The sequence below is a fragment of the Rhinoderma darwinii genome (genome assembly GCF_050947455.1).
Source record: "Rhinoderma darwinii isolate aRhiDar2 chromosome 2 unlocalized genomic scaffold, aRhiDar2.hap1 SUPER_2_unloc_56, whole genome shotgun sequence".
In the NCBI taxonomy this organism is placed as follows: domain Eukaryota; kingdom Metazoa; phylum Chordata; class Amphibia; order Anura; family Rhinodermatidae; genus Rhinoderma; species Rhinoderma darwinii.
This window is the reverse complement of record NW_027461725.1, coordinates 815,976-843,384: the sequence shown is the minus strand read 5'-3', so window position 1 is coordinate 843,384 and position 27,409 is coordinate 815,976. Positions and strand designations below refer to the sequence as shown.

The following is a 27,409-nucleotide window of genomic DNA, read 5'->3' as shown; positions in this document are numbered from 1 at the left end:
CGCCCTCCCTCCTAGGTAGGTTAAAGAGCTGCACCTGAGCCAGCCACTGATTGATGCAGCACCATAGTCAAATAGTGGAGTGGAGTAGGGGAACAGCAAACAGCCATTAAAGCAGCCAGCCCGCCCGCCCGCCCGCCCGTCACAATGGACCTACCTGTGTACACTAGATGGATGTGATTGAATGTACTGTGGTCCCTACATTTCAAGAAGAAGTAAGAACTGCAGTTGCAACAAACCCTTGCTTGCCTACAAAGAGAGCAGCAATTTGGATTTGTTACTATGTTACCTGGAAGAATAACAAACTGTGCAAGGATGGAGGTTGTAGGAGCAAGGAGAACAAGTTGTCTGTAAAGTTGGTGGATGCTTTTTTTCCATTTTGCAGTCCCTTGTCTCCCTCTTGTGGCCTCCTGGAGGCAACTAGCTGTGCAAAAAAAAAGACAGCCTAGGGGCCGGCTGTTGCAGTGTTGCCCTCTCAGGCAACACTGAGTGACTGACTGAGCCGCACCGTCTTATATAAAGTTCAGACGGAACTTTGCACGTGTCATAGTGGAGACCTGAGGAGCCAGAGCCAGCTTTCTGACATCATAATGGGGCCTCAGAGATAAAAGCCTGGGCCCAGGCAGTGTTGGTCAGTGCTGCTCAGCAGGCAGCACTGGACTGGATTAAAGCTGATACAAGGTGTGAAAGGAGAAGGGGTGGCAGTGGGCATGCACTTACTGCTGCTGCTGCTGCTGCTGCTGCTGCTGCCAGTGTTTGCACGGCAGGAGGGCATTTGGGCGTTGCCAGGAAGGCGTTTTTATGTCGATTCCTCCTCTTTCAGCACTGCATTGTGGTGCAAGCAAAAGAAGCAAAACGCGCGGCACGTTCGGGTTATCGCTTCTAGGCCTTTTGGCTAAGATCAAGTGTAGTATCTGTTCTTATCAGTTTAATATCTGATACGTCCCCTATCTGGGGACCATATATTAAATGGATTTTTAGAACAGGGAGATGGAAATAGAGCTTGCTCTGTCCACTCCACGCATTGACCTGGTATTGCAGTATTTCCAGGACCGGTGCACCCTTTCCTTATGTGTTTACTAAAATCAGATTCCAAAAGTGCTTTTTGTGTTTGCCATTGTTTTTGTCTTTCGGATGGGATCTCCCCTTTTAATCCCATTATTTCAACACCTGTTGGACAATGCATTTGTACAGTCATGTGTGATAATGAGCTAATTTATTAAATGCAATTAATTAATACATTGCCACCTCTTGTTTTGTGTCGTCTGTGTTTCTGTGTTTCCGGCATTTCACATTGGAACAGCTCATTCACCTTCCTTGTCTTCTCTCCGCCCTCCCTCCTAGGTAGATTAAAGAGCTGCACCTGAGCCAGCCACTGATTGATGCAGCACCATAGTAAAATAGTGGAGTGGAGTAGGGGAACAGCAAACAGCCATTAAAGCAGCCAGCCCGCCCGCCCGCCCGCCCGCCCGTCACAATGGACCTACCTGTGTACACTAGATGGATGTGATGGAATGTACTGTGGTCCCTACATTTCAAGAAGAAGTAAGAATTGCAGTTGCAACAAACCCTTGCTTGCCTACAAAGAGAGCAGAAATTTGGATTTGTTACTATGTTACCTGGAAGAATAACAAACTGTGCAAGGATGGAGGTTGTAGGAGCAAGGAGAACAAGTTGTCTGTAAAGTTGGTGGATGCCTATTTTCCATTTTGCAGTCCCTTGTCTCCCTCTTGTGGCCTCCTGGAGGCAACTAGCTGTGCAAAAAAAAGACAGCCTGGGGGCCGGCTGTTGCAGTGTTGCCCTCTCAGGCAACACTGAGTGACTGACTGAGCCGCACCGTCTTATATAAAGTTCAGACGGAACTTTGCACGTGTCATAGTGGAGACCTCAGGAGCCAGAGCCAGCTTTCTGACATCATAATGGGGCCTCAGAGATAAAAGCCTGGGCCCAGGCAGTGTTGGTCAGTGCTGCTCAGCAGGCAGCACTGGACTGGATTAAAGCTGATACAAGGTGTGAAAGGAGAAGGGGTGGCAGTGGGCATGCACTTACTGCTGCTGCTACTGCCAGTGTTTGCACGGCAGGAGGGCATTTGGGCGTTGCCAGGAAGGCGTTTTTATGTCGATTCCTCCTCTTTCAGCACTGCATTGTGGTGCAAGCAAAAGAAGCAAAACGCGCGGCACGTTCGGGTTATCGCTTCTCGGCCTTTTGGCTAAGATCAAGTGTAGTATCTGTTCTTATCAGTTTAATATCTGATACGTCCCCTATCTGGGGACCATATATTAAATGGATTTTTAGAACAGGGAGATGGAAATAGAGCTTGCTCTGTCCACTCCACGCATTGACCTGGTATTGCAGTATTTCCAGGACCGGTGCACCCTTTCCTTATGTGTTTACTAAAATCAGATTCCAAAAGTGCTTTTTGTGTTTGCCATTGTTTTTGTCTTTCGGATGGGATCTCCCCTTTTAATCCCATTATTTCAACACCTGTTGGACAATGCATTTGTACAGTCATGTGTGATAATGAGCTAATTTATTAAATGCAATTAATTAATACATTGCCACCTCTTGTTTTGTGTCGTCTGTGTTTCTGTGTTTCCGGCATTTCACATTGGAACAGCTCATTCACCTTCCTTGTCTTCTCTCCGCCCTCCATCCTATGTAGGTTAAAGAGCTGCACCTGAGCCAGCCACTGATTGATGCAGCACCATAGTCAAATAGTGGAGTGGAGTAGGGGAACAGCAAACAGCCATTAAAGCAGCCAGCCCGCCCGCCCGCCCGTCACAATGGACCTACCTGTGTACACTAGATGGATGTGATGGAATGTACTGTGGTCCCTACATTTCAAGAAGTAAGAATTGCAGTTGCAACAAACCCTTGCTTGCCTACAAAGAGAGCAGCAATTTGGATTTGTTACTATGTTACCTGGAAGAATAACAAACTGTGCAAGGATGGAGGTTGTAGGAGCAAGGAGAACAAGTTGTCTGTAAAGTTGGTGGATGCCTATTTTCCATTTTGCAGTCCCTTGTCTCCCTCTTGTGGCCTCCTGGAGGCAACTAGCTGTGCAAAAAAAAGACAGCCTGGGGGCCGGCTGTTGCAGTGTTGCCCTCTCAGGCAACACTGAGTGACTGACTGAGCCGCACCGTCTTATATAAAGTTCAGACGGAACTTTGCACGTGTCATAGTGGAGACCTCAGGAGCCAGAGCCAGCTTTCTGACATCATAATGGGGCCTCAGAGATAAAAGCCTGGGCCCAGGCAGTGTTGGTCAGTGCTGCTCAGCAGGCAGCACTGGACTGGATTAAAGCTGATACAAGGTGTGAAAGGAGAAGGGGTGGCAGTGGGCATGCACTTACTGCTGCTGCTGCTGCTGCTGCTGCCAGTGTTTGCACGGCAGGAGGGCATTTGGGCGTTGCCAGGAAGGCGTTTTTATGTCGATTCCTCCTCTTTCAGCACTGCATTGTGGTGCAAGCAAAAGAAGCAAAACGCGCGGCACGTTCGGGTTATCGCTTCTCGGCCTTTTGGCTAAGATCAAGTGTAGTATCTGTTCTTATCAGTTTAATATCTGATACGTCCCCTATCTGGGGACCATATATTAAATGGATTTTTAGAACAGGGAGATGGAAATAGAGCTTGCTCTGTCCACTCCACGCATTGACCTGGTATTGCAGTATTTCCAGGACCGGTGCACCCTTTCCTTATGTGTTTACTAAAATCAGTTTCCAAAAGTGCTTTTTGTGTTTGCCATTGTTTTTGTCTTTCGGATGGGATCTCCCCTTTTAATCCCATTATTTCAACACCTGTTGGACATTGCATTTGTACAGTCATGTGTGATAATGAGTTAATTTATTAAATGCAATTAATTAATACATTGCCACCTCTTGTTTTGTGTTGTCTGTGTTTCTGTGTTTCCGGCATTTCACATTGGAACAGCTCATTCACCTTCCTTGTCTTCTCTCCGCCCTCCCTCCTATGTAGGTTAAAGAGCTGCACCTGAGCCAGCCACTGATTGATGCAGCACCATAGTCAAATAGTGGAGTGGAGTAGGGGAACAGCAAACAGCCATTAAAGCAGCCAGCCCGCCCGCCCGCCCGCCCGTCACAATGGACCTACCTGTGTACACTAGATGGATGTGATGGAATGTACTGTGGTCCCTACATTTCAAGAAGAAGTAAGAATTGCAGTTGCAACAAACCCTTGCTTGCCTACAAAGAGAGCAGCAATTTGGATTTGTTACTATGTTACCTGGAAGAATAACAAACTGTGCAAGGATGGAGGTTGTAGGAGCAAGGAGAACAAGTTGTCTGTAAAGTTGGTGGATGCCTATTTTCCATTTTGCAGTCCCTTGTCTCCCTCTTGTGGCCTCCTGGAGGCAACTAGCTGTGCAAAAAAAAGACAGCCTGGGGGCCGGCTGTTGCAGTGTTGCCCTCTCAGGCAACACTGAGTGACTGACTGAGCCGCACCGTCTTATATAAAGTTCAGACGGAACTTTGCACGTGTCATAGTGGAGACCTCAGGAGCCAGAGCCAGCTTTCTGACATCATAATGGGGCCTCAGAGATAAAAGCCTGGGCCCAGGCAGTGTTGGTCAGTGCTGCTCAGCAGGCAGCACTGGACTGGATTAAAGCTGATACAAGGTGTGAAAGGAGAAGGGGTGGCAGTGGGCATGCACTTACTGCTGCTGCTGCTGCTGCCAGTGTTTGCACGGCAGGAGGGCATTTGGGCGTTGCCAGGAAGGCGTTTTTATGTCGATTCCTCCTCTTTCAGCACTGCATTGTGGTGCAAGCAAAAGAAGCAAAACGCGCGGCACGTTCGGGTTATCGCTTCTCGGCCTTTTGGCTAAGATCAAGTGTAGTATCTGTTCTTATCAGTTTAATATCTGATACGTCCCCTATCTGGGGACCATATATTAAATGGATTTTTAGAACAGGGAGATGGAAATAGAGCTTGCTCTGTCCACTCCACGCATTGACCTGGTATTGCAGTATTTCCAGGACCGGTGCACCCTTTCCTTATGTGTTTACTAAAATCAGATTCCAAAAGTGCTTTTTGTGTTTGCCATTGTTTTTGTCTTTCGGATGGGATCTCCCCTTTTAATCCCATTATTTCAACACCTGTTGGACAATGCATTTGTACAGTCATGTGTGATAATGAGCTAATTTATTAAATGCAATTAATTAATACATTGCCACCTCTTGTTTTGTGTCGTCTGTGTTTCTGTGTTTCCGGCATTTCACATTGGAACAGCTCATTCACCTTCCTTGTCTTCTCTCCGCCCTCCCTCCTAGGTAGGTTAAAGAGCTGCACCTGAGCCAGCCACTGATTGATGCAGCACCATAGTCAAATAGTGGAGTGGAGTAGGGGAACAGCAAACAGCCATTAAAGCAGCCAGCCCGCCCGCCCGCCCGTCACAATGGACCTACCTGTGTACACTAGATGGATGTGATGGAATGTACTGTGGTCCCTACATTTCAAGAAGAAGTAAGAATTGCAGTTGCAACAAACCCTTGCTTGCTTACAAAGAGAGCAGCAATTTGGATTTGTTACTATGTTACCTGGAAGAATAACAAACTGTGCAAGGATGGAGGTTGTAGGAGCAAGGAGAACAAGTTGTCTGTAAAGTTGGTGGATGCCTATTTTCCATTTTGAGGTCCCTTGTCTCCCTCTTGTGGCCTCCTGGAGGCAACTAGCTGTGCAAAAAAAAGACAGCCTGGGGGCCGGCTGTTGCAGTGTTGCCCTCTCAGGCAACACTGAGTGACTGACTGAGCCGCACCGTCTTATATAAAGTTCAGACGGAACTTTGCACGTGTCATAGTGGAGACCTCAGGAGCCAGAGCCAGCTTTCTGACATCATAATGGGGCCTCAGAGATAAAAGCCTGGGCCCAGGCAGTGTTGGTCAGTGCTGCTCAGCAGGCAGCACTGGACTGGATTAAAGCTGATACAAGGTGTGAAAGGAGAAGGGGTGGCAGTGGGCATGCACTTACTGCTGCTGCTGCTGCTGCTGCTGCCAGTGTTTGCACGGCAGGAGGGCATTTGGGCGTTGCCAGGAAGGCGTTTTTATGTCGATTCCTCCTCTTTCAGCACTGCATTGTGGTGCAAGCAAAAGAAGCAAAACGCGCGGCGCGTTCGGGTTATCGCTTCTCGGCCTTTTGGCTAAGATCAAGTGTAGTATCTGTTCTTATCAGTTTAATATCTGATACGTCCCCTATCTGGGGACCATATATTAAATGGATTTTTAGAACAGGGAGATGTAAATAGAGCTTGCTCTGTCCACTCCACGCATTGACCTGGTATTGCAGTATTTCCAGGACCGGTGCACCCTTTCCTTATGTGTTTACTAAAATCAGATTCCAAAAGTGCTTTTTGTGTTTGCCATTGTTTTTGTCTTTCGGATGGGATCTCCCCTTTTAATCCCATTATTTCAACACCTGTTGGACAATGCATTTGTACAGTCATGTGTGATAATGAGCTAATTTATTAAATGCAATTAATTAATACATTGCCACCTCTTGTTTTGTGTCGTCTGTGTTTCTGTGTTTCCGGCATTTCACATTGGAACAGCTCATTCACCTTCCTTGTCTTCTCTCCGCCCTCCCTCCTAGGTAGGTTAAAGAGCTGCACCTGAGCCAGCCACTGATTGATGCAGCACCATAGTCAAATAGTGGAGTGGAGTAGGGGAACAGCAAACAGCCATTAAAGCAGCCAGCCCGCCCGCCCGCCCGCCCGTCACAATGGACCTACCTGTGTACACTAGATGGATGTGATGGAATGTACTGTGGTCCCTACATTTCAAGAAGAAGTAAGAATTGCAGTTGCAACAAACCCTTGCTTGCCTACAAAGAGAGCAGCAATTTGGATTTGTTACTATGTTACCTGGAAGAATAACAAACTGTGCAAGGATGGAGGTTGTAGGAGCAAGGAGAACAAGTTGTCTGTAAAGTTGGTGGATGCCTATTTTCCATTTTGCAGTCCCTTGTCTCCCTCTTGTGGCCTCCTGGAGGCAACTAGCTGTGCAAAAAAAAGACAGCCTGGGGGCCGGCTGTTGCAGTGTTGCCCTCTCAGGCAACACTGAGTGACTGACTGAGCCGCACCGTCTTATATAAAGTTCAGACGGAACTTTGCACGTGTCATAGTGGAGACCTCAGGAGCCAGAGCCAGCTTTCTGACATCATAATGGGGCCTCAGAGATAAAAGCCTGGGCCCAGGCAGTGTTGGTCAGTGCTGCTCAGCAGGCAGCACTGGACTGGATTAAAGCTGATACAAGGTGTGAAAGGAGAAGGGGTGGCAGTGGGCATGCACTTACTGCTGCTGCTGCTGCTGCCAGTGTTTGCACGGCAGGAGGGCATTTGGGCGTTGCCAGGAAGGCGTTTTTATGTCGATTCCTCCTCTTTCAGCACTGCATTGTGATGCAAGCAAAAGAAGCAAAACGCGCGGCACGTTCGGGTTATCGCTTCTCGGCCTTTTGGCTAAGATCAAGTGTAGTATCTGTTCTTATCAGTTTAATATCTGATACGTCCCCTATCTGGGGACCATATATTAAATGGATTTTTAGAACAGGGAGATGGAAATAGAGCTTGCTCTGTCCACTCCACGCATTGACCTGGTATTGCAGTATTTCCAGGACCGGTGCACCCTTTCCTTATGTGTTTACTAAAATCAGATTCCAAAAGTGCTTTTTGTGTTTGCCATTGTTTTTGTCTTTCGGATGGGATCTCCCCTTTTAATCCCATTATTTCAACACCTGTTGGACAATGCATTTGTACAGTCATGTGTGATAATGAGCTAATTTATTAAATGCAATTAATTAATACATTGCCACCTCTTGTTTTGTGTCGTCTGTGTTTCTGTGTTTCCGGCATTTCACATTGGAACAGCTCATTCACCTTCCTTGTCTTCTCTCCGCCCTCCCTCCTAGGTAGGTTAAAGAGCTGCACCTGAGCCAGCCACTGATTGATGCAGCACCATAGTCAAATAGTGGAGTGGAGTAGGGGAACAGCAAACAGCCATTAAAGCAGCCAGCCCGCCCGCCCGCCCGTCACAATGGACCTACCTGTGTACACTAGATGGATGTGATGGAATGTACTGTGGTCCCTACATTTCAAGAAGAAGTAAGAATTGCAGTTGCAACAAACCCTTGCTTGCTTACAAAGAGAGCAGCAATTTGGATTTGTTACTATGTTACCTGGAAGAATAACAAACTGTGCAAGGATGGAGGTTGTAGGAGCAAGGAGAACAAGTTGTCTGTAAAGTTGGTGGATGCCTATTTTCCATTTTGCAGTCCCTTGTCTCCCTCTTGTGGCCTCCTGGAGGCAACTAGCTGTGCAAAAAAAAGACAGCCTGGGGGCCGGCTGTTGCAGTGTTGCCCTCTCAGGCAACACTGAGTGACTGACTGAGCCACACCGTCTTATATAAAGTTCAGACGGAACTTTGCACGTGTCATAGTGGAGACCTCAGGAGCCAGAGCCAGCTTTCTGACATCATAATGGGGCCTCAGAGATAAAAGCCTGGGCCCAGGCAGTGTTGGTCAGTGCTGCTCAGCAGGCAGCACTGGACTGGATTAAAGCTGATACAAGGTGTGAAAGGAGAAGGGGTGGCAGTGGGCATGCACTTACTGCTGCTGCTGCTGCTGCTGCTGCCAGTGTTTGCACGGCAGGAGGGCATTTGGGCGTTGCCAGGAAGGCGTTTTTATGTCGATTCCTCCTCTTTCAGCACTGCATTGTGGTGCAAGCAAAAGAAGCAAAACGCGCGGCGCGTTCGGGTTATCGCTTCTCGGCCTTTTGGCTAAGATCAAGTGTAGTATCTGTTCTTATCAGTTTAATATCTGATATGTCCCCTATCTGGGGACCATATATTAAATGGATTTTTAGAACAGGGAGATGGAAATAGAGCTTGCTCTGTCCACTCCACGCATTGACCTGGTATTGCAGTATTTCCAGGACCGGTGCACCCTTTCCTTATGTGTTTACTAAAATCAGATTCCAAAAGTGCTTTTTGTGTTTGCCATTGTTTTTGTCTTTCGGATGGGATCTCCCCTTTTAATCCCATTATTTCAACACCTGTTGGACAATGCATTTGTACAGTCATGTGTGATAATGAGCTAATTTATTAAATGCAATTAATTAATACATTGCCACCTCTTGTTTTGTGTCGTCTGTGTTTCTGTGTTTCCGGCATTTCACATTGGAACAGCTCATTCACCTTCCTTGTCTTCTCTCCGCCCTCCCTCCTAGGTAGGTTAAAGAGCTGCACCTGAGCCAGCCACTGATTGATGCAGCACCATAGTCAAATAGTGGAGTGGAGTAGGGGAACAGCAAACAGCCATTAAAGCAGCCAGCCCGCCCGTCACAATGGACCTACCTGTGTACACTAGATGGATGTGATGGAATGTACTGTGGTCCCTACATTTCAAGAAGAAGTAAGAATTGCAGTTGCAACAAACCCTTGCTTGCCTACAAAGAGAGCAGCAATTTGGATTTGTTACTATGTTACCTGGAAGAATAACAAACTGTGCAAGGATGGAGGTTGTAGGAGCAAGGAGAACAAGTTGTCTGTAAAGTTGGTGGATGCCTATTTTCCATTTTGCAGTCCCTTGTCTCCCTCTTGTGGCCTCCTGGAGGCAACTAGCTGTGCAAAAAAAAGACAGCCTGGGGGCCGGCTGTTGCAGTGTTGCCCTCTCAGGCAACACTGAGTGACTGACTGAGCCGCACCGTCTTATATAAAGTTCAGACGGAACTTTGCACGTGTCATAGTGGAGACCTCAGGAGCCAGAGCCAGCTTTCTGACATCATAATGGGGCCTCAGAGATAAAAGCCTGGGCCCAGGCAGTGTTGGTCAGTGCTGCTCAGCAGGCAGCACTGGACTGGATTAAAGCTGATACAAGGTGTGAAAGGAGAAGGGGTGGCAGTGGGCATGCACTTACTGCTGCTGCTGCTGCTGCTGCCAGTGTTTGCACGGCAGGAGGGCATTTGGGCGTTGCCAGGAAGGCGTTTTTATGTCGATTCCTCCTCTTTCAGCACTGCATTGTGGTGCAAGCAAAAGAAGCAAAACGCGCGGCACGTTCGGGTTATCGCTTCTCGGCCTTTTGGCTAAGATCAAGTGTAGTATCTGTTCTTATCAGTTTAATATCTGATACGTCCCCTATCTGGGGACCATATATTAAATGGATTTTTAGAACAGGGAGATGGAAATAGAGCTTGCTCTGTCCACTCCACGCATTGACCTGGTATTGCAGTATTTCCAGGACCGGTGCACCCTTTCCTTATGTGTTTACTAAAATCAGATTCCAAAAGTGCTTTTTGTGTTTGCCATTGTTTTTGTCTTTCGGATGGGATCTCCCCTTTTAATCCCATTATTTCAACACCTGTTGGACAATGCATTTGTACAATCATGTGTGATAATGAGCTAATTTATTAAATGCAATTAATTAATACATTGCCACCTCTTGTTTTGTGTCGTCTGTGTTTCTGTGTTTCCGGCATTTCACATTGGAACAGCTCATTCACCTTCCTTGTCTTCTCTCCGCCCTCCCTCCTAGGTAGGTTAAAGAGCTGCAACTGAGCCAGCCACTGATTGATGCAGCACCATAGTCAAATAGTGGAGTGGAGTAGGGGAACAGCAAACAGCCATTAAAGCAGCCAGCCCGCCCGCCCGCCCGCCCGCCCGTCACAATGGACCTACCTGTGTACACTAGATGGATGTGATGGAATGTACTGTGGTCCCTACATTTCAAGAAGAAGTAAGAATTGCAGTTGCAACAAACCCTTGCTTGCCTACAAAGAGAGCAGAAATTTGGATTTGTTACTATGTTACCTGGAAGAATAACAAACTGTGCAAGGATGGAGGTTGTAGGAGCAAGGAGAACAAGTTGTCTGTAAAGTTGGTGGATGCCTATTTTCCATTTTGCAGTCCCTTGTCTCCCTCTAGAAGAGGCTGGACGCAGCTGCAGGCTTGAGGGAAGCCGACATGACCGTCCTGGTAGGGAAAGGGTTAATGTTAAGAGGTGAGGGAAAGGTGAAGAAGCTGAAGGAGGGACGGGGAGGAGCTAGGGGGGACGGGGGGGCCGTTACTGCGCTTCCCGCTGTTTCTCGGCATTGAGCCGGAAGCAGCGGGAGGAGTAGTACACAAGAAGCAAAGCTCCCCGTTGCCCGGCTTTTTAGTATGGCAGAGGCCCTGATTTTAGAGCGGCTGCGTGCCGCTGCTGTGCACCACGGTCCCGGATGGCTGGAGGAGACCGTGGCTGCATTAACGCGGATCCCGGACGCCGTTTCGCCACGTCGGGCACGGCGTTCGGGGTCTGTTGTAAGGGACAGGCTCCCCTCCCCCGGCCCCCCTACGAGCATGGCTATGGCGGCGGGGGGGGAGTCGGCAACAACCGCTCCTGCGCTGGGCAGGCAGAGAGCGGTAGCAGGGGTGACGGCGATGCAGGCTGTGTCGACCCGTCCCTCTCGGCGGTCCCGACCTCCAGAGCGCCTGAGTCCGGAGGTAGTCCCGCGGACACGGCGTCGCAGAGGGAGCCCGATCCCGGACGCTGCAGGCCAGGCAGCTGGGAGGACCGCCCCTTCCCAGGCCCTGCGTCCTGGCAGGAATCCCAGGCCGCGACGGGGTCCGGCGGTAAGCAGGGAGTCGCAGGCCGGGCTCCCTGTCACCCCTCCCCCATCAGATGGAAGATGTCAAGAGCAAGGTACGGCCGCCCCGCATGGTGATGTTCCGGCCAGGGGGCAGGCTTCGTCAGGATCGTCTAGTCGGACGACTAGATCTGCAGCGACGTCGAGGCAACAGGTCCGGTCGGAAGTCTGGGTCCCGGCGGTCGGGCGGCAGGTTGCCGGCCCATCGGTCAGCGCGTCCTCATCCCCTTTCCGAAGAGGTCGTTGGGAGGGACAGTCGTCGGCGAGAGAAGAACTGGAGGAAGGTGAACTGGACGTCTATCGTCGAGGTCAGGATGGTCCGGCTGACGGGAACACAGCGCCTGTGCAGCCCGGTGAGTGTATAACTCCTTTATTGTCTTATCCAGCGATTTTTATGTCGGGTGTCGGCGGGGGGGCTGCTAGCATAGCATCGGGGGCCGGTAGTGGCGCGGGCGGACGCGACGGAGCGGGTTTGGCAGATTTAGTGGGTTGCTTACGGGAGCTGGTGGGGCGCCTGGATAGGGCCGCGGCGCCGGTAGTAACGGAAGTGTCCCCTGCGGTAGTTTGGGAAGGCTCCAGGGAAGTGGGATCGTTGCAGGCGCGTCCTGTGGTGGCGGTTAGAGAGGCGGTCGCGGTGTCGGTGCAGACTGAGGCACAGAAGGACGGCGATCGAGTGCGCATGGACGATCGTGCTCGGGGGGAGGTGTATGTTTGTTTTGAGGGTCCGTTGGGGGCGCATTTAAAGCAGGAGGTGCGTGATCGGATCTGGAAAGATGAATATGTTGAAATTTTTTCTCTCTTGCCGCTGGCTAAATTCAATTTGGATAAGAGCAAGCGGGATGAGAGTAAAAAGGACGAGGAGGAACGGCGGCGGTATAGGCTTATCCCGCAGACGTTCGTTAATTGGTCGCAGGCGTTCGCCATATTGGCTAGTGTAATAGGGGAAAAGGCGCCGGAAAATTGTTCGGCGTTATTTTGTTATTTTGATGCTATTGGGGAGGCTCATAGGGCGTATGGGGGTCAGGCGTGGCTGCGATATGATGAGCAATTCCGTCAGCGGAAGGCGGTTCGGCCGGCGATTCGGTGGGACCAGAAGGATATTGCTCTCTGGTTACGGGTTACGGTTCCGGTTAGGCAGCCCTTTCCCGGGAGCGGTGGCCAGGGAGGCCAGACTAGTCAGAGTGGACCAAGCGGCGGGGGAAAGGCGGGGTTTTGCTGGCAATTCAATGAAGGCCAGTGTAAGTTCGGGGCCACGTGCAAGTTCAAGCACGTGTGCTCCGAGTGTAATGGTGCATCACACGGGGCGGCAAAATGTCTGCGTAAAAAGAGGTCCGGGAACCAGCACGGGGCTGGTCAAGGGGGTGTCGCCGGTGAGGGTGGAAAGGATGGCCCCTTATCTAAATGAGTATCCGGATAGGGCGGCGGCTAAGTTGCTTTATGAAGGGTTTAGTGTTGGTTTTGTTATTCCTCCGCCTCCTTATGAGGTTCCGGTTACGCGGAGAAATTTAAAATCGGCTTACGTGCATGCGGAAGTCGTGTCGGAAAAGTTGTTAAAAGAAGTTTCGTTGGGGCGCATGTCGGGGCCATTTGTGGAGTCGCCGGTGAAAGATTTAGTTGTGTCCCCTTTGGGTATTGTCCCTAAACGCGAGCCCGGAAAGTTTCGTTTGATTCAACATTTATCGTATCCCAAAGGTTCGTCGGTAAACGACGGGATTGATCACGAGTTGTGTTCCGTAGTTTATACCTCATTCGATAAGGCGGTGGGGTTAGTGCGGGCTGCGGGTCCGGGGGCGCTGCTAGCAAAAACCGACATCGAGGCGGCGTTCAGGTTGTTGCCGGTGCATCCAGAAAGCCAACGGCTGTTGGGCTGTTTTTGGAATGGGGCCTTTTACGTGGATCGGTGCCTTCCGATGGGGTGTTCTCTTTCTTGTGCATACTTCGAGGCGTTTAGTAGCTTCGTGGAGTGGGTAACGAGGGGAGTATCCGGGGTCGATTCGTTGATCCATTACTTAGATGATTTTTTGTGCGTTGGCCCGGGGGGTTCGCCGGTTTGCGGTAACTTGCTTCATGCCCTGCAGAAGGTGGCGAGGGATTTTGGGATCCCTTTGGCGCCGGAAAAAACGGAGGGCCCGGTAGCGACGATTTGTTTCTTGGGAATCGAAATTGACTCGGTGGCAATGGAGTGTCGGCTCCCGGCGGATAAGCTGGGTGCTTTGAGGCTGGAGGTGCGACGGGCTTGTAGAAGGAAGAAAATGTCGTTGAGGGAGCTTCAGTCGCTGCTGGGGAAGTTGAATTTCGCCTGCCGGATTATGCCGATGGGGAGGGTGTTTGGTAGAAGGTTGGCGGCGGCAACGGCGGGAGTGCGGGCGCCGCATCATTTTGTGAGGCTCAAGGAGGAGCACCGAGCTGATCTTCAGGTTTGGGATGACTTCTTGGGCCAGTACAATGGTCGCTCGCTATGGATGGCCCCAGCGCAGGATACGAGTGATCTGAATATTTTCACGGATGCGGCTGGGGCGGGTGGCTTTGGAGCTTACGGGGGAGGTCCGTGGTGCGCAGGTCAATGGCCGGCTAGCTGGGTGTCCAGTGGATTGACGCGGAATCTGGCCCTGCTCGAGCTGTTTCCCATCGTGGTGGCGGCTACCATTTGGGGGGACAGGCTCAGGGATAAGAAGGTCCGTTTTTACTGCGACAACATGGGTGTGGTGCTTGCCATTAATAACATCACGGCGTCCTCTCCTCCGGTAGTTCAATTGTTGCGACATTTAGTGTTGGTGTGTTTGTCGCTGAACGCGTGGGTGGTGGCGGTGCATGTCCCGGGTGTACGGAATTGTGTTGCTGATGCTCTTTCTCGCTCGCAGTGGGACCGGTTTCGGCAATTGGCTCCGGGAGCGGAACGTATTGGTTTGGCGTGTCCGGATCATCTATGGGATCTGGTATCGGTCCCGTAGAGCAGCTGTTACAAAGGTCTTTGGCGGGCACGACGTGGAGGGCTTATGCTGCTTGTTGGAGGCAGTGGGAGGAGTGGGTAAGAGAGTTGGGTGATGTCAATACGGATAGAGACAGGTTGGTGGCACTTTTGTATTGGTTAGGGGATGCCTGGGAGGCGGGGTTTTCAGTAGCGAAGGTGAACCGGTTTATATCCGCGGTGGCGTTTGGGCTTAAGTTGCGGGGCTTGCGGGATGTATCGAAGGAATTTCTGGTATCGCAGGCTTTGAAGGGGTTGCGCAGAGGTAGGGTGGAGGCGGATAGTAGAAGGCCGGTGTCGTTTGCTTTGCTGGGCTTGTTGGGTGGTTCATTGGCATCGGTATGTCGTTCTTCAGATGAAATGGATTTGTTTCGGTTGGCTTTCTCGTTGGCGTTCTTCGGAGCATTTAGAATAGGTGAGTTGGTGTCGCCAAGTACTAAACAGGCAGGGGGGCTGAGATCTGGGGAGGTGAGCCTTTTTGCAGATCGGTTGGAGGTATGGTTGCGTAGATCAAAAACTGACCAATTAGGGAAGGGAAAACTGATAGTTTTGTTCGCTCTCCCGGGGTCGGTCATGTGCCCAGTAGAGTGCATGCGTGGTTTTACAAAAAACAGGGGGTCTCCAGATTTGCCTTTGTTATGTCATGTGGACGGGTCGTTCTTGTCCAGGTTTCAGTTTGGAGCTGTTTTTAAAAAATGTTTGACGGCGGTTGGGGTTGCGGCAGGCTCATATTCATCTCATTCCTTCCGGATTGGCGCAGCAACGGAAGCAGGGCGCTGGGGGTTGGATGATGAGGGGGTGAGGCGTATTGGTCGTTGGGAGTCTAAAAGGTTTAAGTCCTATGTCCGCCCCCATATGTTGTAATTTTGTTGTTTATGCTTGCAAATGTATATGGTGGTGCCTAACTGTGTTTTCCGTTTCAGATTCGCCTCCTTGTCTGGTGTGGTTGATGGGTCATTCGTACGTGCACTGGGGGGCTTTGAGGGCGGACGTCCGCCCGGATGGTCGCCAGTTGCGCATTCCGCGACAGGATGCGGTTGTGCATTGGCTGGGGTTTAGAGGTATGTCGTGGAACAGGGTGTTGGCGGAATTCCAGACATATGTGCGGCTTGATAGGGTTCCGGAGGTTTTAGTGTTGCACGTGGGTGGGAATGACTTAGGAGTCCGCCCTTTTCGTGAGTTGGTGCGGGATATCAAACATGATTTGTTGTGTTTGTGGGTATCTTATCCCAAGTTGGTGGTAGTGTGGTCGGACATAGTCCCAAGGAAGCATTGGCGGTTAGCTAGATCGGTGGAGAGAGTCAATAAGGCTCGGATAAAAGTTAACCGGGCGGTGTCCCGTTTTGTGGCAAAGAACGGGGGCATTTGCGTGAGGCATAGGGATTTGGAGTCAGGATTGGGGAATTTCTGGAGGAGTGACGGGGTTCATCTGACCGAGGTTGGCATTGATATTTGGAGCTTGGCTATAGCAGAAGGCATAGAAAGGGCGGTGGTGGTGTGGAGGAACTCACAGGCTTAAGGTGGTCAAGGCCTGTTTCGCGGTGGCGGGGGGAGTCCTTGAGGCCAGTCAGTACAAAATGGTGGGGGGGTCGCATCGGGGGTATGCGTCCCCCAAAAAAGGTACATGGTTGAAGACTTCATCGGGTGTTATCCCTTTGAAGTGGTCTTCTGGTAGAAGGTATGTCACTTGAAGGCTTCATCGGGTGTTATCCCTTTGAAGTGGACTTCTAGTGGTCGGTATATCACTTGAGGGCTTCAACGGGTGTTATCCCCTTGAAGTGGACTTCTAGTGGGTGGAGCCATCTGCAGAGGTGAACGGTGCTTCCGAGCTGGTTTACGGCTGGAGGTAATTAGTGGTTTGCAGATGGCTAATTCGGTGTGTTCTTGAAAGGAACATCTGAAGGGGCTTCAAGGACTTCCTCTGCTCGGGTTAATGTTAACGTTTAATGGTTATTTATGATTCTGACCCATGTTGGGTCATGTGAATTATTAGGAGGAATTCTCTGGTGGATTCCTAACTAGTTATCCGAATGTTTCGGATTTAAATTGTTTTTATAAAACTGTGTAATTAATAAACGGCTGCTGTGGCCATTTCACATCCAACCTCGGTGTCATGTGTCGTTACTAAATGGGGGTGGGGGATAGTATGGTTTAAGGTTAACACACGACTCTACCTAGGCAGGTCAAGAAGAGGCTGGACGCAGCTGCAGGCTTGAGGGAAGCCGACATGACCGTCCTGGTAGGGAAAGGGTTAATGTTAAGAGGTGAGGGAAAGGTGAAGAAGCTGAAGGAGGGACGGGGAGGAGCTAGGGGGGACGGGGGGGCCGTTACTGCGCTTCCCGCTGTTTCTCGGCATTGAGCCGGAAGCAGCGGGAGGAGTAGTACACAAGAAGCAAAGCTCCCACCCTCCCACCCTTGTTTTGTTACTCCTTAGGTCTTCTGTACGTCCGTATATGAGCGTTGTGTTTTATTTTGTGTGTTTATTTAACATGTTTTTCTTTTTTCCGGAGTAGGTTCTGTTGTCATGGCAGCTGGCGGGGGGAGTCCTTGAGGCCAGTCAGTACAAAATGGTGGGGGGGTCGCATCGGGGGTATGCGTCCCCCAAAAAAGGTACATGGTTGAAGACTTCATCGGGTGTTATCCCTTTGAAGTGGTCTTCTGGTAGAAGGTATGTCACTTGAAGGCTTCATCGGGTGTTATCCCTTTGAAGTGGACTTCTAGTGGTCGGTATATCACTTGAGGGCTTCAACGGGTGTTATCCCCTTGAAGTGGACTTCTAGTGGGTGGAGCCATCTGCAGAGGTGAACGGTGCTTCCGAGCTGGTTTACGGCTGGAGGTAATTAGTGGTTTGCAGATGGCTAATTCGGTGTGTTCTTGAAAGGAACATCTGAAGGGGTTTCAAGGACTTCCTCTGCTCGGGTTAATGTTAACGTTTAATGGTTATTTATGATTCTGACCCATGTTGGGTCATGTGAATTATTAGGAGGAATTCTCTGGTGGATTCCTAACTAGTTATCCGAATGTTTCGGATTTAAATTGTTTTTATAAAACTGTGAAATTAATAAACGGCTGCTGTGGCCATTTCACATCCAACCTCGGTGTCATGTGTCGTTACTAAATGGGGGTGGGGGATAGTATGGTTTAAGGTTAACACACGACTCTACCTAGGCAGGTCATGTGGCCTCCTGGAGGCAACTAGCTGTGCAAAAAAAAGACAGCCTGGGGGCCGGCTGTTGCAGTGTTGCCCTCTCAGGCAACACTGAGTGACTGACTGAGCCGCACCGTCTTATATAAAGTTCAGACGGAACTTTGCACGTGTCATAGTGGAGACCTCAGGAGCCAGAGCCAGCTTTCTGACATCATAATGGGGCCTCAGAGATAAAAGCCTGGGCCCAGGCAGTGTTGGTCAGTGCTGCTCAGCAGGCAGCACTGGACTGGATTAAAGCTGATACAAGGTGTGAAAGGAGAAGGGGTGGCAGTGGGCATGCACTTACTGCTGCTGCTGCTGCTGCTGCTGCCAGTGTTTGCACGGCAGGAGGGCATTTGGGCGTTGCCAGGAAGGCGTTTTTATGTCGATTCCTCTTCTTTCAGCACTGCATTGTGGTGCAAGCAAAAGAAGCAAAACGCGCGGCCCGTTCGGGTTATCGCTTCTCGGCCTTTTGGCTAAGATCAAGTGTAGTATCTGTTCTTATCAGTTTAATATCTGATACGTCCCCTATCTGGGGACCATATATTAAATGGATTTTTAGAACAGGGAGATGGAAATAGAGCTTGCTCTGTCCACTCCACGCATTGACCTGGTATTGCAGTATTTCCAGGACCGGTGCACCCTTTCCTTATGTGTTTACTAAAATCAGATTCCAAAAGTGCTTTTTGTGTTTGCCATTGTTTTTGTCTTTCGGATGGGATCTCCCCTTTTAATCCCATTATTTCAACACCTGTTGGACAATGCATTTGTACAGTCATGTGTGATAATGAGTTAATTTATTAAATGCAATTAATTAATACATTGCCACCTCTTGTTTTGTGTCGTCTGTGTTTCTGTGTTTCCGGCATTTCACATTGGAACAGCTCATTCACCTTCCTTGTCTTCTCTCCGCCCTCCCTCCTAGGTAGGTTAAAGAGCTGCACCTGAGCCAGCCACTGATTGATGCAGCACCATAGTCAAATAGTGGAGTGGAGTAGGGGAACAGCAAACAGCCATTAAAGCAGCCAGCCCGCCCGTCACAATGGACCTACCTGTGTACACTAGATGGATGTGATGGAATGTACTGTGGTCCCTACATTTCAAGAAGAAGTAAGAATTGCAGTTGCAACAAACCCTTGCTTGCCTACAAAGAGAGCAGAAATTTGGATTTGTTACTATGTTACCTGGAAGAATAACAAACTGTGCAAGGATGGAGGTTGTAGGAGCAAGGAGAACAAGTTGTCTGTAAAGTTGGTGGATGCCTATTTTCCATTTTGCAGTCCCTTGTCTCCCTCTTGTGGCCTCCTGGAGGCAACTAGCTGTGCAAAAAAAAGACAGCCTGGGGGCCGGCTGTTGCAGTGTTGCCCTCTCAGGCAACACTGAGTGACTGACTGAGCCGCACCGTCTTATATAAAGTTCAGACGGAACTTTGCACGTGTCATAGTGGAGACCTCAGGAGCCAGAGCCAGCTTTCTGACATCATAATGGGGCCTCAGAGATAAAAGCCTGGGCCCAGGCAGTGTTGGTCAGTGCTGCTCAGCAGGCAGCACTGGACTGGATTAAAGCTGATACAAGGTGTGAAAGGAGAAGGGGTGGCAGTGGGCATGCACTTACTGCTGCTGCTGCTGCTGCTGCTGCTGCCAGTGTTTGCACGGCAGGAGGGCATTTGGGCGCTGCCAGGAAGGCGTTTTTATGTCGATTCCTCCTCTTTCAGCACTGCATTGTGGTGCAAGCAAAATAAGCAAAACGCGCGGCACGTTCGGGTTATCGCTTCTCGGCCTTTTGGCTAAGATCAAGTGTAGTATCTGTTCGTATCAGTTTAATATCTGATACGTCCCCTATCTGGGGACCATATATTAAATGGATTTTTAGAACAGGGAGATGGAAATAGAGCTTGCTCTGTCCACTCCACACATTGACCTGGTATTGCAGTATTTCCAGGACCGGTGCACCCTTTCCTTATGTGTTTACTAAAATCAGATTCCAAAAGTGCTTTTTGTGTTTGCCATTGTTTTTGTCTTTCGGATGGGATCTCCCCTTTTAATCCCATTATTTCAACACCTGTTGGACAATGCATTTGTACAGTCATGTGTGATAATGAGCTAATTTATTAAATGTAATTAATTAATACATTGCCACCTCTTGTTTTGTGTCGTCTGTGTTTCTGTGTTTCCGGCATTTCACATTGGAACAGCTCATTCACCTTCCTTGTCTTCTCTCCGCCCTCCCTCCTAGGTAGGTTAAAGAGCTGCACCTGAGCCAGCCACTGATTGATGCAGCACCATAGTCAAATAGTGGAGTGGAGTAGGGGAACAGCAAACAGCCATTAAAGCAGCCAGCCCGCCCGCCCGCCCGCCCGTCACAATGGACCTACCTGTGTACACTAGATGGATGTGATGGAATGTACTGTGGTCCCTACATTTCAAGAAGAAGTAAGAATTGCAGTTGCAACAAACCCTTGCTTGCCTACAAAGAGAGCAGCAATTTGGATTTGTTACTATGTTACCTGGAAGAATAACAAACTGTGCAAGGATGGAGGTTGTAGGAGCAAGGAGAACAAGTTGTCTGTAAAGTTGGTGGATGCCTATTTTCCATTTTGCAGTCCCTTGTCTCCCTCTTGTGGCCTCCTGGAGGCAACTAGCTGTGCAAAAAAAAGACAGCCTGGGGGCCGGCTGTTGCAGTGTTGCCCTCTCAGGCAACACTGAGTGACTGACTGAGCCGCACCGTCTTATATAAAGTTCAGACGGAACTTTGCACGTGTCATAGTGGAGACCTCAGGAGCCAGAGCCAGCTTTCTGACATCATAATGGGGCCTCAGAGATAAAAGCCTGGGCCCAGGCAGTGTTGGTCAGTGCTGCTCAGCAGGCAGCACTGGACTGGATTAAAGCTGATACAAGGTGTGAAAGGAGAAGGGGTGGCAGTGGGCATGCACTTACTGCTGCTGCTGCTGCTGCTGCCAGTGTTTGGATGGCAGGAGGGCATTTGGGCGTTGCCAGGAAGGCGTTTTTATGTCGATTCCTCCTCTTTCAGCACTGCATTGTGGTGCAAGCAAAAGAAGCAAAACGCGCGGCACGTTCGGGTTATCGCTTCTCGGCCTTTTGGCTAAGATCAAGTGTAGTATCTGTTCTTATCAGTTTAATATCTGATACGTCCCCTATCTGGGGACCATATATTAAATGGATTTTTAGAACAGGGAGATGGAAATAGAGCTTGCTCTGTCCACTCCACGCATTGACCTGGTATTGCAGTATTTCCAGGACCGGTGCACCCTTTCCTTATGTGTTTACTAAAATCAGATTCCAAAAGTGCTTTTTGTGTTTGCCATTGTTTTTGTCTTTCGGATGGGATCTCCCCTTTTAATCCCATTATTTCAACACCTGTTGGACAATGCATTTGTACAGTCATGTGTGATAATGAGCTAATTTATTAAATGCAATTAATTAATACATTGCCACCTCTTGTTTTGTGTCGTCTGTGTTTCTGTGTTTCCGGCATTTCACATTGGAACAGCTCATTCACCTTCCTTGTCTTCTCTCAGCCCTCCCTCCTAGGTAGGTTAAAGAGCTGCAACTGAGCCAGCCACTGATTGATGCAGCACCATAGTCAAATAGTGGAGTGGAGTAGGGGAACAGCAAACAGCCATTAAAGCAGCCAGCTCGCCCGCCCGCCCGTCACAATGGACCTACCTGTGTACACTAGATGGATGTGATGGAATGTACTGTGGTCCCTACATTTCAAGAAGAAGTAAGAATTGCAGTTGCAACAAACCCTTGCTTGCCTACAAAGAGAGCAGCAATTTGGATTTGTTACTATGTTACCTGGAAGAATAACAAACTGTGCAAGGATGGAGGTTGTAGGAGCAAGGAGAACAAGTTGTCTGTAAAGTTGGTGGATGCCTATTTTCCATTTTGCAGTCCCTTGTCTCCCTCTTGTGGCCTCCTGGAGGCAACTAGCTGTGCAAAAAAAAGACAACCTGGGGGCCGGCTGTTGCAGTGTTGCCCTCTCAGGCAACACTGAGTGACTGACTGAGCCGCACCGTCTTATATAAAGTTCAGACGGAACTTTGCACGTGTCATAGTGGAGACCTCAGGAGCCAGAGCCAGCTTTCTGACATCATAATGGGGCCTCAGAGATAAAACCCTGGGCCCAGGCAGTGTTGGTCAGTGCTGCTCAGCAGGCAGCACTGGACTGGATTAAAGCTGATACAAGGTGTGAAAGGAGAAGGGGTGGCAGTGGGCATGCACTTACTGCTGCTGCTGCTGCTGCTGCTGCTGCCAGTGTTTGCACGGCAGGAGGGCATTTGGGCGCTGCCAGGAAGGCGTTTTTATGTCGATTCCTCCTCTTTCAGCACTGCATTGTGGTGCAAGCAAAATAAGCAAAACGCGCGGCACGTTCGGGTTATCGCTTCTCGGCCTTTTGGCTAAGATCAAGTGTAGTATCTGTTCGTATCAGTTTAATATCTGATACGTCCCCTATCTGGGGACCATATATTAAATGGATTTTTAGAACAGGGAGATGGAAATAGAGCTTGCTCTGTCCACTCCACACATTGACCTGGTATTGCAGTATTTCCAGGACCGGTGCACCCTTTCCTTATGTGTTTACTAAAATCAGATTCCAAAAGTGCTTTTTGTGTTTGCCATTGTTTTTGTCTTTCGGATGGGATCTCCCCTTTTAATCCCATTATTTCAACACCTGTTGGACAATGCATTTGTACAGTCATGTGTGATAATGAGCTAATTTATTAAATGTAATTAATTAATACATTGCCACCTCTTGTTTTGTGTCGTCTGTGTTTCTGTGTTTCCGGCATTTCACATTGGAACAGCTCATTCACCTTCCTTGTCTTCTCTCCGCCCTCCCTCCTAGGTAGGTTAAAGAGCTGCACCTGAGCCAGCCACTGATTGATGCAGCACCATAGTCAAATAGTGGAGTGGAGTAGGGGAACAGCAAACAGCCATTAAAGCAGCCAGCCCGCCCGCCCGCCCGCCCGCCCGTCACAATGGACCTACCTGTGTACACTAGATGGATGTGATGGAATGTACTGTGGTCCCTACATTTCAAGAAGAAGTAAGAATTGCAGTTGCAACAAACCCTTGCTTGCCTACAAAGAGAGCAGCAATTTGGATTTGTTACTATGTTACCTGGAAGAATAACAAACTGTGCAAGGATGGAGGTTGTAGGAGCAAGGAGAACAAGTTGTCTGTAAAGTTGGTGGATGCCTATTTTCCATTTTGCAGTCCCTTGTCTCCCTCTTGTGGCCTCCTGGAGGCAACTAGCTGTGCAAAAAAAAGACAGCCTGGGGGCCGGCTGTTGCAGTGTTGCCCTCTCAGGCAACACTGAGTGACTGACTGAGCCGCACCGTCTTATATAAAGTTCAGACGGAACTTTGCACGTGTCATAGTGGAGACCTCAGGAGCCAGAGCCAGCTTTCTGACATCATAATGGGGCCTCAGAGATAAAAGCCTGGGCCCAGGCAGTGTTGGTCAGTGCTGCTCAGCAGGCAGCACTGGACTGGATTAAAGCTGATACAAGGTGTGAAAGGAGAAGGGGTGGCAGTGGGCATGCACTTACTGCTGCTGCTGCTGCTGCTGCTGCCAGTGTGTGCACGGCAGGAGGGCATTTGGGCGTTGCCAGGAAGGCGTTTTTATGTCGATTCCTCCTCTTTCAGCACTGCATTGTGGTGCAAGCAAAAGAAGCAAAACGCACGGCACGTTCGGGTTATCGCTTCTCGGCCTTTTGGCTAAGATCAAGTGTAGTATCTGTTCTTATCAGTTTACTATCTGATACGTCCCCTATCTGGGGACCATATATTAAATGGATTTTTAGAACAGGGAGATGGAAATAGAGCTTGCTCTGTCCACTCCACGCATTGACCTGGTATTGCAGTATTTCCAGGACCGGTGCACCCTTTCCTTATGTGTTTACTAAAATCAGATTCCAAAAGTGCTTTTTGTGTTTGCCATTGTTTTTGTCTTTCGGATGGGATCTCCCCTTTTAATCCCATTATTTCAACACCTGTTGGACAATGCATTTGTACAGTCATGTGTGATAATGAGCTAATTTATTAAATGCAATTAATTAATACATTGCCACCTCTTGTTTTGTGTCGTCTGTGTTTCTGTGTTTCCGGCATTTCACATTGGAACAGCTCATTCACCTTCCTTGTCTTCTCTCCGCCCTCCCTCCTAGGTAGGTTAAAGAGCTGCACCTGAGCCAGCCACTGATTGATGCAGCACCATAGTCAAATAGTGGAGTGGAGTAGGGGAACAGCAAACAGCCATTAAAGCAGCCAGCCCGCCCGCCCGCCCGCCCGCCCGTCACAATGGACCTACCTGTGTACACTAGATGGATGTGATGGAATGTACTGTGGTCCCTACATTTCAAGAAGAAGTAAGAATTGCAGTTGCAACAAACCCTTGCTTGCCTACAAAGAGAGCAGCAATTTGGATTTGTTACTATGTTACCTGGAAGAATAACAAACTGTGCAAGGATGGAGGTTGTAGGAGCAAGGAGAACAAGTTGTCTGTAAAGTTGGTGGATGCCTATTTTCCATTTTGCAGTCCCTTGTCTCCCTCTTGTGGCCTCCTGGAGGCAACTAGCTGTGCAAAAAAAAGACAGCCTGGGGGCCGGCTGTTGCAGTGTTGCCCTCTCAGGCAACACTGAGTGACTGACTGAGCCGCACCGTCTTATATAAAGTTCAGACGGAACTTTGCACGTGTCATAGTGGAGACCTCAGGAGCCAGAGCCAGCTTTCTGACATCATAATGGGGCCTCAGAGATAAAAGCCTGGGCCCAGGCAGTGTTGGTCAGTGCTGCTCAGCAGGCAGCACTGGACTGGATTAAAGCTGATACAAGGTGTGAAAGGAGAAGGGGTGGCAGTGGGCATGCACTTACTGCCGCTGGTGCTGCTGCTGCTGCCAGTGTTTGCACGGCAGGAGGGCATTTGGGCGTTGCCAGGAAGGCGTTTTTATGTCGATTCCTCTTCTTTCAGCACTGCATTGTGGTGCAAGCAAAAGAAGCAAAACGCGCGGCCCGTTCGGGTTATCGCTTCTCGGCCTTTTGGCTAAGATCAAGTGTAGTATCTGTTCTTATCAGTTTAATATCTGATACGTCCCCTATCTGGGGACCATATATTAAATGGATTTTTAGAACAGGGAGATGGAAATAGAGCTTGCTCTGTCCACTCCACGCATTGACCTGGTATTGCAGTATTTCCAGGACCGGTGCACCCTTTCCTTATGTGTTTACTAAAATCAGATTCCAAAAGTGCTTTTTGTGTTTGCCATTGTTTTTGTCTTTCGGATGGGATCTCCCCTTTTAATCCCATTATTTCAACACCTGTTGGACAATGCATTTGTACAGTCATGTGTGATAATGAGCTAATTTATTAAATGCAATTAATTAATACATTGCCACCTCTTGTTTTGTGTCGTCTGTGTTTCTGTGTTTCCGGCATTTCACATTGGAACAGCTCATTCACCTTCCTTGTCTTCTCTCCGCCCTCCCTCCTAGGTAGGTTAAAGAGCTGCACCTGAGCCAGCCACTGATTGATGCAGCACCATAGTCAAATAGTGGAGTGGAGTAGGGGAACAGCAAACAGCCATTAAAGCAGCCAGCCCGCCCGTCACAATGGACCTACCTGTGTACACTAGATGGATGTGATGGAATGTACTGTGGTCCCTACATTTCAAGAAGAAGTAAGAATTGCAGTTGCAACAAACCCTTGCTTGCCTACAAAGAGAGCAGAAATTTGGATTTGTTACTATGTTACCTGGAAGAATAACAAACTGTGCAAGGATGGAGGTTGTAGGAGCAAGGAGAACAAGTTGTCTGTAAAGTTGGTGGATGCCTATTTTCCATTTTGCAGTCCCTTGTCTCCCTCTTGTGGCCTCCTGGAGGCAACTAGCTGTGCAAAAAAAAAGACAGCCTGGGGGCCGGCTGTTGCAGTGTTGCCCTCTCAGGCAACACTGAGTGACTGACTGAGCCGCACCGTCTTATATAAAGTTCAGACGGAACTTTGCACGTGTCATAGTGGAGACCTCAGGAGCCAGAGCCAGCTTTCTGACATCATAATGGGGCATCAGAGATAAAAGCCTGGGCCCAGGCAGTGTTGGTCAGTGCTGCTCAGCAGGCAGCACTGGACTGGATTAAAGCTGATACAAGGTGTGAAAGGAGAAGGGGTGGCAGTGGGCATGCACTTACTGCTGCTGCTGCTGCTGCTGCTGCCAGTGTTTGCATGGCAGGAGGGCATTTGGGCGTTGCCAGGAAGGCGTTTTTATGTCGATTCCTCCTCTTTCAGCACTGCATTGTGGTGCAAGCAAAAGAAGCAAAACGCGCGGCACGTTCGGGTTATCGCTTCTCGGCCTTTTGGCTAAGATCAAGTGTAGTATCTGTTCTTATCAGTTTAATATCTGATACGTCCCCTATCTGGGGACCATATATTAAATGGATTTTTAGAACAGGGAGATGGAAATAGAGCTTGCTCTGTCCACTCCACGCATTGACCTGGTATTGCAGTATTTCCAGGACCGGTGCACCCTTTCCTTATGTGTTTACTAAAATCAGATTCCAAAAGTGCTTTTTGTGTTTGCCATTGTTTTTGTCTTTCGGATGGGATCTCCCCTTTTAATCCCATTATTTCAACACCTGTTGGACAATGCATTTGTACAGTCATGTGTGATAATGAGCTAATTTATTAAATGCAATTAATTAATACATTGCCACCTCTTGTTTTGTGTCGTCTGTGTTTCTGTGTTTCCGGCATTTCACATTGGAACAGCTCATTCACCTTCCTTGTCTTCTCTCAGCCCTCCCTCCTAGGTAGGTTAAAGAGCTGCAACTGAGCCAGCCACTGATTGATGCAGCACCATAGTCAAATAGTGGAGTGGAGTAGGGGAACAGCAAACAGCCATTAAAGCAGCCAGCCCGCCCGCCCGCCCGTCACAATGGACCTACCTGTGTACACTAGATGGATGTGATGGAATGTACTGTGGTCCCTACATTTCAAGAAGAAGTAAGAATTGCAGTTGCAACAAACCCTTGCTTGCCTACAAAGAGAGCAGCAATTTGGATTTGTTACTATGTTACCTGGAAGAATAACAAACTGTGCAAGGATGGAGGTTGTAGGAGCAAGGAGAACAAGTTGTCTGTAAAGTTGGTGGATGCCTATTTTCCATTTTGCAGTCCCTTGTCTCCCTCTTGTGGCCTCCTGGAGGCAACTAGCTGTGCAAAAAAAAGACAACCTGGGGGCCGGCTGTTGCAGTGTTGCCCTCTCAGGCAACACTGAGTGACTGACTGAGCCGCACCGTCTTATATAAAGTTCAGACGGAACTTTGCACGTGTCATAGTGGAGACCTCAGGAGCCAGAGCCAGCTTTCTGACATCATAATGGGGCCTCAGAGATAAAAGCCTGGGCCCAGGCAGTGTTGGTCAGTGCTGCTCAGCAGGCAGCACTGGACTGGATTAAAGCTGATACAAGGTGTGAAAGGAGAAGGGGTGGCAGTGGGCATGCACTTACTGCTGCTGCTGCTGCTGCCAGTGTTTGCACGGCAGGAGGGCATTTGGGCGTTGCCAGGAAGGCGTTTTTATGTAGATTCCTCCTCTTTCAGCACTGCATTGTGGTGCAAGCAAAAGA

General features: G+C 49.3%; 15 non-coding genes across 15 annotated transcripts; all 15 read left to right on the top strand.

The window, feature by feature from the left end:
• The first annotated feature begins 872 nt into the window (after positions 1–872).
• On the top strand, positions 873–1,063 carry LOC142680810 (U2 spliceosomal RNA). The gene has a single exon (XR_012853230.1). It is a non-coding gene; the product is annotated as a U2 spliceosomal RNA (small nuclear RNA).
• A 1,123-nt stretch (positions 1,064–2,186) lies between these two features.
• LOC142680613 (U2 spliceosomal RNA) lies at positions 2,187–2,377 on the top strand. The gene has a single exon (XR_012853069.1). It is a non-coding gene; the product is annotated as a U2 spliceosomal RNA (small nuclear RNA).
• Positions 2,378–3,498: 1,121 nt separating this feature from the next.
• On the top strand, positions 3,499–3,689 carry LOC142680612 (U2 spliceosomal RNA). Its single transcript, XR_012853068.1, has one exon. It is a non-coding gene; the product is annotated as a U2 spliceosomal RNA (small nuclear RNA).
• Positions 3,690–4,811: 1,122 nt separating this feature from the next.
• Positions 4,812–5,002, top strand: LOC142680610 (U2 spliceosomal RNA). The gene has a single exon (XR_012853067.1). It is a non-coding gene; the product is annotated as a U2 spliceosomal RNA (small nuclear RNA).
• Positions 5,003–6,126: 1,124 nt separating this feature from the next.
• Positions 6,127–6,317, top strand: LOC142680812 (U2 spliceosomal RNA). The gene has a single exon (XR_012853232.1). It is a non-coding gene; the product is annotated as a U2 spliceosomal RNA (small nuclear RNA).
• A 1,122-nt stretch (positions 6,318–7,439) lies between these two features.
• On the top strand, positions 7,440–7,630 carry LOC142680609 (U2 spliceosomal RNA). Its single transcript, XR_012853066.1, has one exon. It is a non-coding gene; the product is annotated as a U2 spliceosomal RNA (small nuclear RNA).
• A 1,124-nt stretch (positions 7,631–8,754) lies between these two features.
• LOC142680404 (U2 spliceosomal RNA) lies at positions 8,755–8,945 on the top strand. Its single transcript, XR_012852898.1, has one exon. It is a non-coding gene; the product is annotated as a U2 spliceosomal RNA (small nuclear RNA).
• Positions 8,946–10,058: 1,113 nt separating this feature from the next.
• LOC142680608 (U2 spliceosomal RNA) lies at positions 10,059–10,249 on the top strand. Its single transcript, XR_012853065.1, has one exon. It is a non-coding gene; the product is annotated as a U2 spliceosomal RNA (small nuclear RNA).
• A 7,979-nt stretch (positions 10,250–18,228) lies between these two features.
• LOC142680606 (U2 spliceosomal RNA) lies at positions 18,229–18,419 on the top strand. Its single transcript, XR_012853064.1, has one exon. It is a non-coding gene; the product is annotated as a U2 spliceosomal RNA (small nuclear RNA).
• A 1,119-nt stretch (positions 18,420–19,538) lies between these two features.
• Positions 19,539–19,729, top strand: LOC142680929 (U2 spliceosomal RNA). The gene has a single exon (XR_012853327.1). It is a non-coding gene; the product is annotated as a U2 spliceosomal RNA (small nuclear RNA).
• A 1,125-nt stretch (positions 19,730–20,854) lies between these two features.
• Positions 20,855–21,045, top strand: LOC142680605 (U2 spliceosomal RNA). The gene has a single exon (XR_012853063.1). It is a non-coding gene; the product is annotated as a U2 spliceosomal RNA (small nuclear RNA).
• Positions 21,046–22,172: 1,127 nt separating this feature from the next.
• Positions 22,173–22,363, top strand: LOC142680928 (U2 spliceosomal RNA). The gene has a single exon (XR_012853326.1). It is a non-coding gene; the product is annotated as a U2 spliceosomal RNA (small nuclear RNA).
• A 1,132-nt stretch (positions 22,364–23,495) lies between these two features.
• LOC142680900 (U2 spliceosomal RNA) lies at positions 23,496–23,686 on the top strand. The gene has a single exon (XR_012853303.1). It is a non-coding gene; the product is annotated as a U2 spliceosomal RNA (small nuclear RNA).
• A 1,132-nt stretch (positions 23,687–24,818) lies between these two features.
• Positions 24,819–25,009, top strand: LOC142680604 (U2 spliceosomal RNA). The gene has a single exon (XR_012853062.1). It is a non-coding gene; the product is annotated as a U2 spliceosomal RNA (small nuclear RNA).
• A 1,117-nt stretch (positions 25,010–26,126) lies between these two features.
• Positions 26,127–26,317, top strand: LOC142680603 (U2 spliceosomal RNA). Its single transcript, XR_012853061.1, has one exon. It is a non-coding gene; the product is annotated as a U2 spliceosomal RNA (small nuclear RNA).
• Positions 26,318–27,409: the final 1,092 nt, after the last annotated feature.